Below are 17,683 nucleotides of genomic sequence, written 5' to 3'. Positions count from 1 at the left end.
AAAACTGGCCATATCAATAACAAAAACAACAAAAATCATGATTATATCACTGAATGCAGAAAAAGCCTTCAGCAAAATACAGTACTCAGTCTTTTCAAAAACATCAGAATGCATAGAAATCGTTGGAGCCTATCTTAAAATGATCAATAATATTTATCTAAAACCAAGAGCAAGCATTACTTGTAAAGGAGACAAACTTGAAGCCTTCCCAATAAAATCAGGAGTGAAGCAAGAAGGTCCATTATCACTACTATTATTCAATGTTGCACTAGAAATGCTAGCTACAGCAATAAAATAAGAAAACGAAATTGAAGGAATAAAAGTAGGCAATGAAGAAACAAATCTATCACTCTTTGCAGATGATATGATGGTATACTTAGAGAACCTCAGAGAATCAACAAAAATACTAAGTGAAACAACTGTAGCAGTGTTGTGGGATATAAAATAAACCCACATCAATCAGCAGCACTTCTATATACTACAAACAAAACCCAGCAGTGAGAAACCCCTCCCTCCCCAAAAAAAGTACTGCATCTCCCAATTTCTCTACTTCTGTCATTACTCTGTCACTCAGACTTATATTAGTCGTCTGACTCCTCCATCTCCTTTTCTAGCCAGCTACCAATTGCTTTGGATTCTCCATAAAGTGTGATAGCATTTGTGGAGCATTCATCACCACCTCTGGTACATAACAGGTGCTTAATAGATGCTTATTCCTTTGCCTTCCTCCTCTAAAATGTCTCTTACTATCCCTTCTTTTCTATTCTTACTGGTTCAGGTTCTTAGCACCTTCTATTTAGAGTACTTCAATGTCCCAGCAGAATGGTTCCAAACTTTACAGTTGTGAGGACTTCTGTTTAATATTAAAACTTTTAATGGACCCTCACACAATAGTACTTGAATCATTAGTATGGTTAGGTGATAATGAAAATCCTCATATGGATCTGTGGTCTCAGTAATGTGAATATTCCCTTTCTTGATATAAATCACAATGTATCTATGCCAGCTTTTCCTATGACTCATTCATAATGAACACAGTGGGGATCCACCCGATGTGCTAGAGGCCTTTCTTAAATTATCTTGGTCTAATCATATGGTTATTGGAGATGGGCTATCCATGGTTTATCCCTCACTGTAGCCATATGGCTAGGTTGTTTCTTTTTTGCTTGCATATTCTTTTCATGACTTCCATTATACTTCTTTTTTTTCCCCAATGTGTCATGGCTTGTTTACTTCCACATGTGTACCCTGGGTCTTTCCATTTCCCTTTGGGTGAACTTCAATTATAATTCATCAGAGATTGCATCAGATAAAGGAAGAATATAAGTCTTAAAAGGTCAGACCTGTGTTTCTGGGAGGTGACTGGAAGTTTTAAAGAGAATTTCAAAATTTCCGAGAGGTGATAGAGCCTGTTCTCTTCCTACTATTCAATTTTGAATGTATCTGGTTCATATGAAGTATTTAAGAGATATGTACTCATGGATAAGACTGTTGTGCTGTCCATCCAATTACTCATCATAGTGCAGACATTAGGCATTCTTTATCCACTTGGGTTTTCCTATGTGAATAATCTTGCTCATTTAAGCCTCTGCTGATCACCATTTCATTCTTCTGTTCTCTTTAAGATCCTTCATCAGCAATGTACTTTTGTAGTTATTATCATAACCAAGAAAATTAGGGATAAATTATGCCCAAGCCCTCTTGAGATGTGTAATGGCTATGATTCCAGTTTTTCCAAAGATTTCATATAGAACTATATATTGCATGGTTGAACCATGATAATCTGTGGGTCAGCTTGACATTGATCATTTTCAGCTCAATGTTAAAAAATTAATATGAAAATGTTTATTAGCATAAAAATAAGTCCGGTACCCAACATTAAACTTGTTTCATACAATACATATTTTTTAAATTGTTACTGAATGTTCTTATCAGTTATGTTTTAAATAATTTGCAATTATGTAAACAAAATTTAATTTACCAAAGGACTTTTGCAAGCATAGAACGAAGCTACAGAACACACATAACACGCTCACACATGCAATGAAGGACAGGAAATAATTATATCTTGCTGCACTGAAGTTCTGTTAAGAACCTTGGAAATAATAGAACATGGAGACAAAATATTTCACTTGTATAGCAAATAACACCAATATTGAGGTGAGATCTTTAAAAAGTCCAGGAGAATTCATTCCCTTAGATATTTGCTTAGTTTATCTTATCTTTTTTAATATAAACAAACAAAGCTAAACAAAGGACCCTGTTATAAAAAGAGGCACTTATCTACTTTCATTTAAGAACTGAATACTTAAGTATTCTTCATATTTAAGTAGGGGAAAAGTGATATGCACAATACTACTTAACTGAAAGAATGAAAAAAGTTAAATTCACAGCTATCATTTTCAAATTGCCTTTGAACAATTTAGGGCTTAATACAACCAACTGTAGTGTGATGCACAAACAGTATCTGGATGATCTCACCATCAATAAGGAATCTCTCAGCTTGAATTCTGCCCTGGATTTCTTCCATGACAGTGGTGAGTACATTTGGCCAGCATACATCTCTCCATTTCTTATTTTATTGGTATCAATATCAGAGGATCACTGGACAAAGCCATCTCTGTTGTTCTGTCCTTAAAAGAATCTTGTATAATTTTTGTATGTATAGGATAGACAGACTTTTTAAAGAGGAGAACTGTTAAAGTGACATTTGCCATTACCAGATGAAATTTTTTAAGTCAACAAACAATATGAACAGTAAGATCTTGTTTTAATTGAATCTGTTCTGTCAACTTGGTAATGTTAATTATATGATCTATGGGAAAATGTCACTTAGGAAAGTGTGCCTGTCTCTTAATACTTAATGGCAAATTGAGAAAATAAATAATGATGAATGACAACATTCGCTATGCATATGGATTCATAAACTCCCTAAAAATAACTTCATTCCTCCTTTCCCCCCGAATCTTTCCCCACAAGCTAGGAATTTGTAAATATTAGAAGGGAAACAAATAACTGGGGAAAAATTTGCCATGATTCCCTTATAAATGTCTCACTTATGAAACATATAATTGATTGATTCAGATTTATAAGACTAAGAGGCATTCCTCCACAGGAAAAAAAAATGGCCAAAGTATATGAATGCTTCTCAAAGGAGGAAACACAGGTTCTCAATAATCACATTAAAAATGGTCTAAATAAGTAATGATTCAAGGACGTAAAATAAAGTAGCTTTAAGATTACATCACATACCTATCATACAGGCAAAAATGACAGGAGAGAAAAATGACAATTGTGGAAGAAGTTATAGGAAAACACATAAATTTTGGTGCATTCTGAATTGGCACAACCATTTTGAAAAACAATTTGGATCTATGCTCTGAAAGTTACCAAACCTTGATCCTTTGAACCAAATACATCACTACTAGAATCATAACCTAAAGAAGTCAAAAAGAAAGAATAAGGATCTACATTTACATATATATATGTATGTATGTATGTATGTATATACATACATATATATATATATACACACGCACATATATACATACCCATATATACACACATATATACACACAGAGATCATATGCATGCATATGTATATATGTGTATGTATGTATACATATATGTGTATGTATATGTGTATGACATGTGTGTGTGTAATCAGCTCTTTGCATGGTATCCCAAAATTGGAAACTATAAGGTGGTGATTCTCCTATTGAGAAATTATTATATGCATTCTGGAATATGAATGGACAACTTCAGAGGAAAATGGGAAGATGTTTATGAACTGATGAACAAAGTTAGTAGAATTAGGAGAATTAATATAATAACAGCATTATGCTAAATCAAGAATCCAAAAAAATGTAAAGCACTTTGGCAGATTTTGAAGTGCTATTATAGTTATCAGATATTGTTATCATCCATGTTGTATATACCATTGTCCACTCAATCTTCCTAAAATGTTGATTTCATTATATCATTTTGTAATCCAAAAAAACTCCAGTAGTTCCCATTGCCTGCACAATTAGGAAAAACATCTTATCTTTCAAGGTATTAAAAAAAATCTGTTCTTGAACATATTTGTCCCAGCTTCCAGGAGTCCCCAAAATGAAACTTTCTCTCTATCATGGTTAGTATATACAAGCCAATGAATACATTTACCCAGTTTGTTGCTTTTACTTATTCCATTTCCCTTTCTAGACTATCCTTCCTTTTTTTTTTTGCTAATTCATGTGCATTCTTGAAAGTTCAGCTCAAGCCTTTCCTGTTCTATAAAGCCTCGCCTTTCCATCACAGTTCACAGTGATCCTAGTCACCTTCCTTTGATTTCAATAGCACTCTTGAAATTTCTCATTTGGCGCTTACTCCCTTGCATTGTTCATCAATCATGAGGGAGAGTCTAGATCATATCTGACACATCTTTGGCCTCTGTCTAAGCACCTAACAAAGGACTCCCACAGGACAGTCAATCAACCAAGCATAGATTAAAAACCTACTATGTGGCAGGTACTAGGCTAAGCACTGGAGAAGACACTAAGTGAAAAAGAGAAAAACAAACAAACAAGTCTCACCTCTCAAGCTGCTACTAGAGGAGTCAACAGTCTACTGAGGGAGACAATATGCAAACAAAATATACAAAGATGGCATATGCAGAGCAAATTAAAGATAAGCTCAGAGGGAAGGCATTAGCATTGAGGGATAAGGAAGAGCTTATTGCACAAGGTGGATTTTAACTGAAATTTGAAGGAAGTCATGGATTCAGGAGTTGGGGATGAGGAAGGAAAGAATTCCAGGTTTGAGGGACAGCTGGTGAAAATGCACTGAATTGGAGGATGCAGGGTTATGTACAAGGAACAACAAGAAGGCCATTGTCACTGGATAATGGAGGAGGAAAGGGGTAAAAAGACTAGAAAAGTAGAAGAGGTCAGGTTAGGAAAGGTTCTGAAAGATAATGGATTTTCCATTTGACCCTGGAGGTTTGTTGAATCAAGAGATAACAAAGGGCAGATCTATGATTTTTTTTGTAGGTTTAGAAGTGGTATATCTGGGCCAAAGGGTCACAACTTGGTAATTTTGGGGGCATGGTTTATTAACAATATGACTACTACTATCAATAATAATAATGTTGATCATCATGTTAATATAATAATATTTTGCTACAATATAATTAAATATAATTAATATAAGGATGAAATACAATATTATGTATTGTATTTAAATTATGTTATTATATAAATATATTTAAATACTGATATTGTATTATTATTATATTTTTATTATAAACTATGCTTATAAAGTTACAGAACTTTGACTCATTGACCCATAATCTGCGCTTGTGTAAATAAATCTTTATTCACTGAAGAAAGGAAACGTGCAGGCATAGAACAGAGCTACAGAACACATGCATACATATATACACACAATACACCTACAGAAATGAAGAATTGTAAATGACAATTAAATCTTGCTGAACTGAAAATCTACTACTAGACTATAACCCACAGAAATTAAGAAAGAAAAAAAAATCTATATGCACAAAAATATTTACATCAGCTCTTTTCATGGTAGCCCAAAATTGTAAACTAAGCCTCCTATTGAAGAATGGCTAACAAACTATTATTGCTGCTGCTGCTGCTGTTACTGTTGTAAAAGTAGGACAGGACTAGGTGGGGAAGGGCTTTAATAGCCAAAAACTGAATTTTACATTTGATCCAGGAGGTGATGAGGAGACAAAATAATTTATTGAAGAGGGGGATAACATAGGCAGATCTGCACTTTAGAAAGATCGATTTCATAGCTGAGTGGAAGATATATTGATGTAGGGAGAGATTTAAGGAAGGGAGACCAACAGTCATGCTATTGGAATAGTGTAGGTGTGAGGTGATGAGAGCTTGCATCAGAGTGTGGTAGTGTCAGAAGACAGAAGGGATCATATATGAGAGATATTGCAAAGGTAGCATTAATAAGACTTGACCATTGATTGGATCTGAGGGGTGACAGAGAATAAGGAGTTGAGGATGTTACCTTGGTTGAGAGCCTACATGACTGGAAGCATGAAGTTACCCACAAAAGTAATAGGAAAGCTAGGAAGAGAAGAGGGTTTGGGGAAAAATATGAATTCGGTTTTGGGCACATTAAATTTAAGATGTCTTGGAAGACAGCCAATTTGAAATGTCTAAGAGCCAGCTGGAGATGTGAGATTGGAGGTCAGGAGAGAGTTTAAGGCTGGATAAATAGATCTGCAAGGCATGGTAAGGAAAAGGTAATTGAATCAGTGGGAGCTGATAATATCACAAGAACATCAACTGAAATGTATAGAAGGAGAACATAAGGGGGCTTGAAGTCAAAGCCTTGAGAGACAAGTTATTGGCAGTTGTCTCCCCCATTAGATTACGAGTACCTCAAGGTCACAGACTTTCTTTTGCCTTTTTTTGCAAACTCAGAGCCTAGCATCGTGTCTGGCACATAGCATGTACTTAGAAATTGTTTATTGACTGACCACTTGGACCATGGTTGGCTGGCACAATCTAGATGATCACCTAGCAAAGGAGACTAAGAAGAGGTCTGACAAGTAGGAGGAGGACCAGGAGAGAGTAGTGTCATGGAAACCTAGAGAGAAGAGAATGTCAAGGAGAAGAAGGTTATCAGCAGTGTCAAAGTCTCTGAGAGGTCAAGAAGAATGAGGACTGAAGAAAAGGCTTGTAGATTTGGCAATCAAGAGCTCATTGGCAACAAGAACGGGGGGGGAAAGGGGGAGAAGAGAGAGATAGATAGAGACAGAGACAGAGAAAGCATTTTCAATTAATTGATGAAATCAGAAGCCAAAAGTTAAGAAGAAAGGAAGAGGAAAGAAAATGGAAGAATCTGTTGTAGATGACCTTCTACAATAGCCACGAAAGAGAAGAGATGTGTGGTACTATAGCTAACAGCAAGCAATGGACCAAGAGAGGTTTGTTTTGTTTTGTTTTTCCTGAAAATAAGGGAGATATGAGTGTGTTTCTTAGGCAATCGGGAAGCAATCAGTAGATGGGAGCAATTGAAGATTAGTGAGAAAGGTGAGATGATAGAGGGGAAAATTTACTGCAGAAGACTAGATGTAACAAGATCATTTATGCATTTAGAGGGATTTGCTTTGACAAAAAGAAAGGAGACCACTTGGAGTCAGAAAGAGTTCAAATCCTGCCTCAAATGCTTACTGGCTGTTCAAAAATGGGGAAGTCATTTAACCTCTTTCAGCCTTTGTTTCCTCATGTGTAAAATGGGTATAAAATAATACCTAAAGCACAAGGATATTGCAAGTATCAAGACAATATTTGTAAACCTTAAAGTTCTATATAAATAATATTTATCATGTTGTTATGATGATGATGATGATGATGACGATGATGATGATGTAGTAGTAGTAGTAGTAGTATAGTAGTAGTAGTAGTAGTAGTAGTAGTAGTAGAAGTAGTAGTATTGGTATGTGAGATGGGTGAAAGAGGAAATAGTAATGGAAGGAATCTGAATGATGTGATAGGAGGAAGAGATAAAAGAGAGTTCTTAGTGTATGACCTCACTCATCAGTCATAATCATTATCCTGGCCACAAATAAAAGTAAGTCATTTTATTTTTCAGGGATGATTTTACAGGAAAGAAAAGTCATGCAATTAAACACAGTAATGTGATTTCATGGTAAGGAAGAATGGCCTTTAGATCCTAAATTTCTTCTTCTGAAATTTTCATGGGTAATCAATAACTGAGTACTTATTAAGCACTCACCATAGGTCAACTACTATGCTGCTAGGTGCTAGGGATACAAGTACAAAGGATTAAACAACCCCTACTTACAATGAACGTGTGTTATAATGTTGAAGAAGAGAATATATAGAATATATATATAGCATATATATGAAGTGATTAAATATACATGGAGAACATACACAGTCACTAAATACAAGGTAGTTTGGGGGAGGGCACTAGAGCTGTGGAGATCAGGAAGGATTTCATGCAGAAGATGGTGCAAAAACTAGTAAATGAGGAGATATCCATCAGTTGATGAAAGGCTGAATAAGTTGTGGCCTATGAATGTGACAGAATTCTATCGTACCATAAGAAATGAGAGGGACAGCTAGGTGGCACAGTGGATAGAATTCTATTGTACTATAAGAAATGAGAGGGACAGCTAGGTGGCACAGTGGATAGAGCACTGGCCCTGGAGTCAAGAGGACCTGAGTTCAAAGCCGGCCTCAGACTAAACACTTGACAGTTACGAGCTGTGTGACCCTGGGCAAGTCACTTAACTCCAACTGCCTAAAAAAAAAAAAAGAAAGAAAGAAAAAAGAGGCAATAGGTGAATTCAGAGCCATGGAAATATGTCTATGAATTGATGCTGAGTGAAGTAAGTAGAACCAGGAGACCAATATATAACACCAATGGTATAAAAATGAACACTTTTGAAGACTTTTATAAACTGATGAAACACAAAGATCACTTATGATTCCAGAGGATGGATGAGAAAACATGCTATACATGACAGAGAGGAGCTGGATATCATCTGCAGAAAGAGACTTCATTTTTTGCACAAAGTCATTGAGGGAATTTATCTTGCTTGATTATTTTTATTATTAGAAATTTGTTTTAATCTTCTAGTTTTTTCCAATGGAGTGAGGGGTGGGAGGGAGAGAAAGTAGATTTCTGTATTTTTTAATACAAAAGTGAGGAGGGTATATGCAATAGATATGAAATGTTACATGCCCTTTCGGGTGAGGTTGCTGTTTTATTAGTTTTACTTAACTGTTTTACTTTATTAGGAGAGACTTCTCATGAAATGGGAGTAATTTGTAAAGATAGATAGATGATAGATAGATGATAGATAGATAGATAGATAGATAGATAGATAGATAGATAGATAGACACACACACACACACTCTAAGAGGCATAGGTTAAGAAAAAAAGCTGTCCGTTTTCAACTGGTCCTAGAATGTTAGAGGTCAGCCCAGTGTGATTAAAGGGTGGTGAGCAATGTTGAGCCCAAATAGGGATAGAGTTCATAATAAAAAGACTAAATGTCCTGAAGACATCTCAAGCTCACCATGTTCAAAAAAGAACTCTACCTTATTCTCATATTGACTCATTTTTAAAACTTACCTCTTTTTATAAAAGGGACTGGTATCCTTTTGTCCTCTCAGGTTCGTATTTTTAATGTTATCCTCAACCCCACACTCTCTCTTGCTCCATGTATCCAATCAGTTCCAAATCTTACTGTTTCTACTGTTACAATGTGTCTCCACTCATCCTCTCGCTTGTCACCACTCACATGACTACCACTTTGGTCCTCATCACCTCTATTAATGAGACATCTTCCTAGGGTCTCAAGTCTCTCCCAAATCAGGTTCATCTTCTAACCATTGCTAAAATAATTTTCTGTAAATTGATATGTTACCATGTTATTCTCTATTCAATAAGCTTCAATGGCTTCCTATTGCCTCTAAAATCATGTGTTGGTATAAGTAGATATTTAAATATTAAAGATGGGACAAGCCAGGAAGATTTAGTTGTACTATGTTCTAGTTACAGTCCTGGAGGCTTCCTGATCACCATTCCCTTATAAATGTCATCTCTCCATGAGAATATAAATTCCTTGAGGACAGGGATTGCCTATTTTGTATTTGCAGAGTGCTTGTTACATAATCAGTACATTTCACTCTTTGTGAGGTTCCTAGGAGATAATATAAACTTTAAAGCACTCTGTTAAGTATTACTATAACTTCCAAGTCATGTGAGGTCACCATTGTCTTCACTAACTAAACAGACTTAATCACTAAATGGTCATTGTCTCAGTCAAGGAGAGATCTGGGAAAGAGCTTAGCTTAAAAACTCCAAGGTCCCCCACTGCATCCTGGGCCATCTCCAGTTGTCCTGATCTGTATCTGGCCACTGGACCTGGATGGTTCTGGAGAAGAAAGTGAGGCTTGTGACTTTGCACAGCCCTCCCTCACTTAAATCCAATTCAGTTGCAAATCATAGCCTCATCTTTCTGATGTCACGTTCTTCAGGGGGAGCAAAGGATAAACAATAACACAGAGTGTACTGAAGACAAAAGTGGTCCTTAAAATTTGGACCTGCCTGAAGCGGAGCCAACCCTTTCAACATTTCTCAAATCTGGGCTAATATGATTGTATTCATGAAGTTTTTCCATACCACTGCTTTTTGACAACAGCAACAAAACATAGGTGAAGGAGACTTTTTTTGTTTTGTTTCGTGTCTTAGTCATGAAACTGTATTTCTAGGGGAAAAGATAGATTTGTATTTTCTTATGGTGTCTTCAGGATCTTGGAGTGATTAAAAATTCTTGAATAAGAATGCTTAGATTTTTACCCCAAGGTAATGGGGTAAAATGGAATGGATGGAAATTGGACATTTTTATCTTAATTTGTCAGTCCACCCTCTTCTCTCTCTTATTCCCTTTCCTGTTCTCCTCCAATTCTCTTGTAGCTAATATTACCCTTAGAGATTGAATTCTAGGAAACTGAATTCAGAGACTGAATTCTTGAAAAAGATGCTGATCCTTATTATATTAGGTGTTTTAAAATTAATGGATTTTTGGAGAATTTAGTCTTCCTTAAATTAGGCATTTTTTTCTTAAGGATTTGTATAACATTTGCAAGGGAGTTATCCTACAAGGCCATAGTACTACCTGTACAGTGTCTGTAGTTATCTTTTTTAATTATTAATTTCATAATTTGAGGATGTATTGGCATTCTGTTCCAATTAGTCTGTTTTTTGTGATTCAAAGTACTAGCTTATCCTCACATAACATCAAATACAAGAGCTTACAATTTCATATTTGGTTTGCACTTCTTTAAAAGACACAAAAGACATAATTTGTGAATAGCTGATCAAATGTTCAAATTCTTTTTTTGGATCCAAAAGTCCTGTTAAAGTGAAATTTTGTTTGAAGTTCAACTTGATTTAAATGTCCTTTTCTAAAGTTGACCCAGTGTCATAGTCTAGAGAAAAGACTGATGAAGATAATGGATTTTTTTTTTCCCTTTCCTCTTTGGTAAGAAAACCAAGCTATTCCCACTGATGTTAGTGTGAGACAGAAAGCTCTATCAGCAAAGAAATGCTGTTTGTCACTCCCTGGTGAAGGAGAGGGTCTGGCAATAAAGTGAAGAGAAAGTCAAGCAGATAAGAAAGTGCTTGACAATTAAGAGAAGAAAGCAGGAGGAAGGTGCATGCATAGAGACAGAAAGAGAGCCCCAAAACGAGAAACACAAAAGCCAGAGACAAAGAAAAAGAATGGAAGAAAGAAACTCCACACAGTTTCCAGTGAAAAGGAGGTGCTAAGGCTTGCAGAGAGGGTCCTTAAAACAGAAAGTGAAGGCCAAAGATTGAAACAATCCTTGACTTTCTAGTCAGCCCTGAGCAGCTGAAGTAAGACTTCTTTCTTCCTCGATGGTTATCATGCTTCCTCCACAGTAGCTTAAAATATTGATGATGCCTATGTATATACTGTGCATTCCTTCCATGAAGGAAAAAACCTCCACAATATTTGGAGATTTCAAACTTATTCAGCCAGCATCAGGAATCTTTGAGAGTTTCAAAGCTATTTTGGAAAGCTCAAACTTCAACCTAGCTTTATTCGTGCACACAGGACTGTGTCACTTTTGAAATGGAAGCAATGAAAGAATTGTATTTTGCAGCAAGGTAGCATAATGGGCTTTGAAAAAAAAAATATGAGTTGAAATCCATGGATACCTTAGCAAAGACACCCATGGGTGATTGTGTGACATGAAAACTCTATATCCCTAACCACTCAGTTATATAGCTAGGATTTGTTTATTTGAATTCTTTTCAATGGACTAAGCATCCATATCTTTGGTTCCATCCTAGGGAGGGTAAAATATGGAAGGAATTTCTGCTAATCTGAATTTCTTTCACTTTGTACTTTTCCTAGCTGAAGAGAGACATTTAATATGTTCTGAAATACTGCCCCCCCCCCACTTTATACAACTAAGGCCTAGAGTAAGTTGTAGCTGAAAGTTGTAGTGGTTACAGTGGTCTGGGGAGATAGCTTTCAGTTTGATGTAGCTATACTCTTCCATGACCCTAGGCAAGCTCCTGCACCCCTCTGTGTCAATTACTGTCTTCCTTCATTCTAACAATAAATGTAGATGTACATTCCTTGCCTTACAGAATCATTTTAAATGATTACCAAGAACTTTGCAAAAAGTGCTGTGCTATAAAAATCCAATAAGAATAAGTGCTTATTAATAAATAATAATTTGTAAAGTAATTGTGGTAAATGTGAACTCAATCATAACACAATCCTTAGGAAAATAAAATGGCCTACTCAATACTGCAAGCACCCTTAACTTGACGTCTTAAAATTTTAGGGTCTTGAGTAAGATTGAGAAATATTGGTGTCTCTGGAGCTCACAAAAAAGAGTATACTTCTCTAAAAATAAATGAACTTGAACTGGAAATATGCTTTAAAAGTCACTGAAATTTCCTATCCTTTGGCTGAGACTCCACTGCTAAACATATAACCCAAGAGGGTTACATTCAGAAAAAAAAATGGTCTATTACACAAAAATTTTCATAAAGACTATTTTATTGTGGTATAAAATGACTAGGATCTATTGACTGGGGAATTGCTAAATAAACTGTGTTGAATTAATGTTATGGAATAAAATGGCAACATCTATCAAAAATTCAAAGAAGCAGAGGAAGATTTCTATGACCAGATGCAGAACAAAAACAGTTACCCCTAAATAATGACTGCAACAGTGGAAACTGAAAGAATAACCCCAAAATCTCAGTGCTGTATGATTACAATTGCCAAGTATGGCCCTGGAAAATAGTTAATACCTTCTAATTCCTTCTTCTTTGCAGAGGTGGAGGATTAAGGGGGATGTTTAGTTTTGTTGAACTGTTTCCCACCCTCATTCTGTGGGAGTAGGAACATTGAAGAATTTAGAAGTGGAATTTAAATAAAGACAAATGATATTGATAAAAATAAGATTTTTAAATGTTAATGGGGACATCTAAGAAAAGAACTCAGGTTCTAAAATAATATTTGAGTATACATTTTTTTTAATGACCATAACAAACTAACGGGGAAGAACAAAAGTTGGTCTTTCTAATATACTCATTTGGTAAACTTAGAAAAAGTTCACAAAATGTTTTGGTTTCTCTTGCTAATATTTTAATCAACCAATCAAAAAGCATTCATTATATGATTCAGGCACTGTACCGAATCCTGATAATACAAAGACAAAACTTAAACTATTCCTCCCCTTAAGGAGCTTATTTTCTATCAGAGGAAAATAAAAAAAAGAAAGAAAGAAAAGAAAAGAAAACAACTAGTACACACATATATATATATATATATATATATATATATATATAAAAGTAGTTCTTATTTCAGTGTAACATCCAGTTACAATTATTGGTTAAATAATTATTTAGGCCTAAGGGTAGTATGATGACCCCTCTGATTCATTTGTCTTCCTTTTTTGCTACTTTAGGGAGCTTTTTTTAAATTTTTAGGCAATTGGGGTTAAGTGACTTACCCAGGGTCACATAGCTAGTAAGTGTCAAGTATTTGGTCTCAGGCTGGATTCGAACTCAGGTCCTCCTGAATTCAGGGCCAGTGCTCTATCCACTGCACCACCTAGCTGCCCCTTTTAAAAACTTATTTATTTATAATTTTTAGGGAGTTTATTTTAAATGAAAAGTTAGAAGTGCAATCATATTTGTTCTTAGCCCCCAGTTAGGAAAATTTCTAACATTTAGACAGAGGTTAGTTTCTCAGCCTTAATTTCCATTTTGATCAATCTCTAGTTAACCCCAGCTTCTTTGTGATTGAGGCAAAATTCAAGTTACTAGAATTTGGTGGATTAATATGGAGTAGAATATATTGTAGTGTCTGGTAATAGGGACCTGGACAGGAAATTGGGGAAAGAGCAAGTCAAGTTAAATCAACCATCATTTACAAAGTTCTGACTATGTGGCAAGCACCAGAGATACTAAGCAAGCCAAAGAACAGTCCTTACTGCCAAGGATCTCACAGTCTAATGGAAGAGACAACACTCAAACACTTTGTACGAACAAAATGCTTGTAGGATATATTGAGAAGCCTCAGAAGGAATTACTAACTAGAATTAAGAGGGTATGAGGAAAGATCAGAATTTTACTTAGAATTTTAAGAAGTCAATCATAAATAGATTAATTTAATTAAGAAGAGTTCCCACCTCATAAAGGTAAGTAGGATTGGGGCAATTAGCAGTCAATGGGACTCTCCTCTCCCCTTACACTAGCATATAGTGGATTTGTTTACTCTCAACTAAATTATGACTTTCTGGTGACACTGAAAGCCCCAGGAGGCAAAAGGTAAGGCCCCGAGGCTGCTAGAAGGTGACTCAAGTCAATGAGGCATAAAGTTCAGGGTGGCTCCTGGTCATAGACTCTAGGTCCACAATCTAGCTCCACCTTCTGGGGCTCATGTAACTGTCAGGAGTCAGGAGTAAGGTGCCACTGACCATGTCCGCCTCGATCAGCTGTGATAATATTCTAGAGAAATTTCTTCAGCCCAGTTTCCCCATAATGCCCAAACCTATATGCCTTTTGCCCCTACTCCTTATGTCAAATTCATGGCCTGCTAGATGCATGAAAGCCCACAACCCAAGCGCTGCCTAAACTGGATTAAAATGTAATTAGGAAATGTTTTAACAAAACAAAAAAAACACACAATAAAGCATAGATAATGGTCAAATAAATAAATACATAAATAGTGACATTCTCCTAGTCATAGCTATTTAATTCAATTCAGTTTAACAAATATCTCTTGGGCCCAGACCCAACCATCTATAAAATAAGGGTGTGGGTCAAGGGGGTTACTAATGTCCCTTCTAGATTCAAAATTCTATAACTTGTATGTCTCCTACCCCAAATGGTAATCCTTTCAACTTCTGCCTTCATGGACAATCATTGTTATGGTAAGGTGGGGAGAGTGCTGGCATGCAGATGGAAAGACAGAAAGAAATAGTACAAATCCTGCCTCTTACATTTTAGGTAGGTCACCACTGAACTTTTGTGCAATTTACTGCACGACCAGCTTCATGGATGGCCTAGAGATCACATCTGGGAATCATTGTTCTGGTATGTCTTATTGCCTGATTTGGTGACATCTCTTTAGGAATTTGTATGTAAGAGTTTAACACAATCTAAAGATGTATTTTTTTCCAAAAAAAAGTTCATTATTAAGTACAGTATTAAGCATTTGTCTATTATCTAAAATTTACTTATTTCAAAAAAAAAGGTCCTGGCCTGGCTTTCTATCTTTCGTTATTATTTACCAGTAACAAGAATACCAAACATATGATGACCTTCTCATCTGGTCTAATCTATGTTTGGCTATGCTGAATAGCTTGCCCTCGAGGATTCTATTTCAAGATCAAATTTTGATTAGGGGCTGGAAATATTGATGCATGATCCAAAATAAATGGAACCAAATTATGAAGGGAATAGTACATAAAATCGTGTCTGCAGTAACAAATGTAAGCAAAACCACATTTAAGCAAGATAACACAAGCTTTAAGACCACATTCCTGGACAGGGCTTCTTTGGCTCATTAATTTAAATAGGAAAAATTAAAACCACTACGTAAGAGAATTTTTTTAGCCATTAACATTATCAAGAGGATAGGCATTCATTTTTTTTTTGATTCTTAGTCAAGTAAAGGAATTTTTACCTTAAAAGTAAGTGTCATATATATAAGATTAGCCCTTCTAAATTTTGTATGCATCTGCTTAAATGTCTGGATTACTATTCATCTGAAATGGTGCTTGGAAATTTATGAAAAAAATGTGGCATTGACCATGTTTTGTAATTGATAGGGGTCTGAACAGATGGCTCAAAAGCTGACATCATTATAGAGGGCTGCATTCCCATAAGGAGAGCACTAGCTCAGTGATGGAACATAGCTGACTAAGGACAGGCCCTTAAGAATCCAATCTATTTGTTGTCTTTGCTGATCAACTCATTAATTCAATTCAAAACTATATGCTTTGTAACCCACTCCGTGCATTAGATCTTGAGACAAGGGTAAAGCTGATAGTCCTTTACCTCAAAGAGTTTATAATTTAGTATTTGGGTGGGGTACAATTTAGTATCTGGTGACCCTGGAGTTAATACAGATAATTAAAACATGATTTATGTAATAATTTCATGGTAAAGATCCAAATAGAGTGGTATAAATGATTTATGACAGATTAAATCTTTGTTACACTAAAACATGTTTTGGATACTCTAGAAAAGAGATATCACTCAGCTTGCCACAACTTTCCTGAATGGAGAGTGGGGAAGAACTGGATTAAAATGTAATTAGAAAATACTTAACAAAATAAAAACAAAATAAAACATAGATAATCTTATTATGCGGTTTTCTAAATCGATTTGAATTTACCGGGGATCCCTACATATGATTTAGTGGCTCCAGTTTCCATTTGAGTGTGATTCCAATGCTCTAGAAGAAAGAAAAAACATTGACTTGATTCAGAAAAAAAAAAAAGACTAGGTTCAAATCCAGGCTCTGACACTTACCCCTGCTGTGATCTTAAACAAGTCACTGAACCTTTCTGGGCCTCAGTTTTCCTATCTCTGAAATGAATGGGTAAGACTAAATAGTATCTGAGGTCCCATCTGTCTTTAAATCTATGATCTTATGCTTCTATAATCCTGTAAAGAGTCATGATGGCCTTATTAAATTAGAAAAATGGTACTGTAAAGAGAAAATTAGTTTCAAAGAAGACAAGTGCTAATAGCATAAATACTGGAAAATGAGTGAAGAGTAAGAAATATTAACATAGTAACAAAAAATTTAGCCATAAATGACCAAAGATAAATACAAAAAAAATTTCAATACTTCAATGGATCTATGATCTCATCAATGTGGATATTCCTTCTTTTGTGAAGATGGTAAAATATCCGAAATTTCTCATTGTGTACTCTTAGAGGCATCTGTCTTGATCCCTTTGCCTCTACTGGGAAACCAGTAGTGCTTATGTGCTCCATTTGCCATCTCTCATTTTTACTATCTTACCAAATGTTTTCGCTTTCTGATCATATTTTTTCTCAATGATGTATCCCATCATATTGGATCATGCCACTTCTTGAATATCAATTATCATTGGCTATATGATATAGCCTATTTCTACCCATCATGCTTCTCTCCACTGTCCTTTGAGTTACCAACTAATTATTCAGGGAGCATGGTGTTCTAAGGTTCATTATCATATAGCATCTCTGAGAAATCATTTATATCACAAAAACCAAAAGATATTTTTCATGTTAGATAATAGATTAAGATCACCAAAAGCACTCTATAATTTCCTAGATTTCATGTAATCCTTTGTATTTCTCCTATCCAATCAATCAATCAACAGTATTTCTTAGGTATTCACATTATGCCAATCACAATGCAATGCATTGGGAATATTTCGCTCTTTTCAACATTGTATACAAGTGATCCTGAAGCCTTTATTTAAAAATTCCTAGTGAGAGGAAACTTCCTACCTCCTGAGTTCTACTTTGGAACCACTCTAATTGTTAATAAACTTTTCCTGACATCAAAGCTCTATTGGATTTATGGTGTTCAGGGAGGACTTGTACCCTTGGTATGAGGGCTTGCCA

The sequence above is a fragment of the Phascolarctos cinereus genome, unplaced genomic scaffold (assembly GCF_003287225.1).
Source record: "Phascolarctos cinereus isolate Bilbo 61053 unplaced genomic scaffold, phaCin_HiC Scaffold_4;HRSCAF=312, whole genome shotgun sequence".
NCBI classification, from domain to species: Eukaryota; Metazoa; Chordata; class Mammalia; order Diprotodontia; family Phascolarctidae; genus Phascolarctos; species Phascolarctos cinereus.
This window is presented reverse-complemented; position numbering follows the sequence as displayed.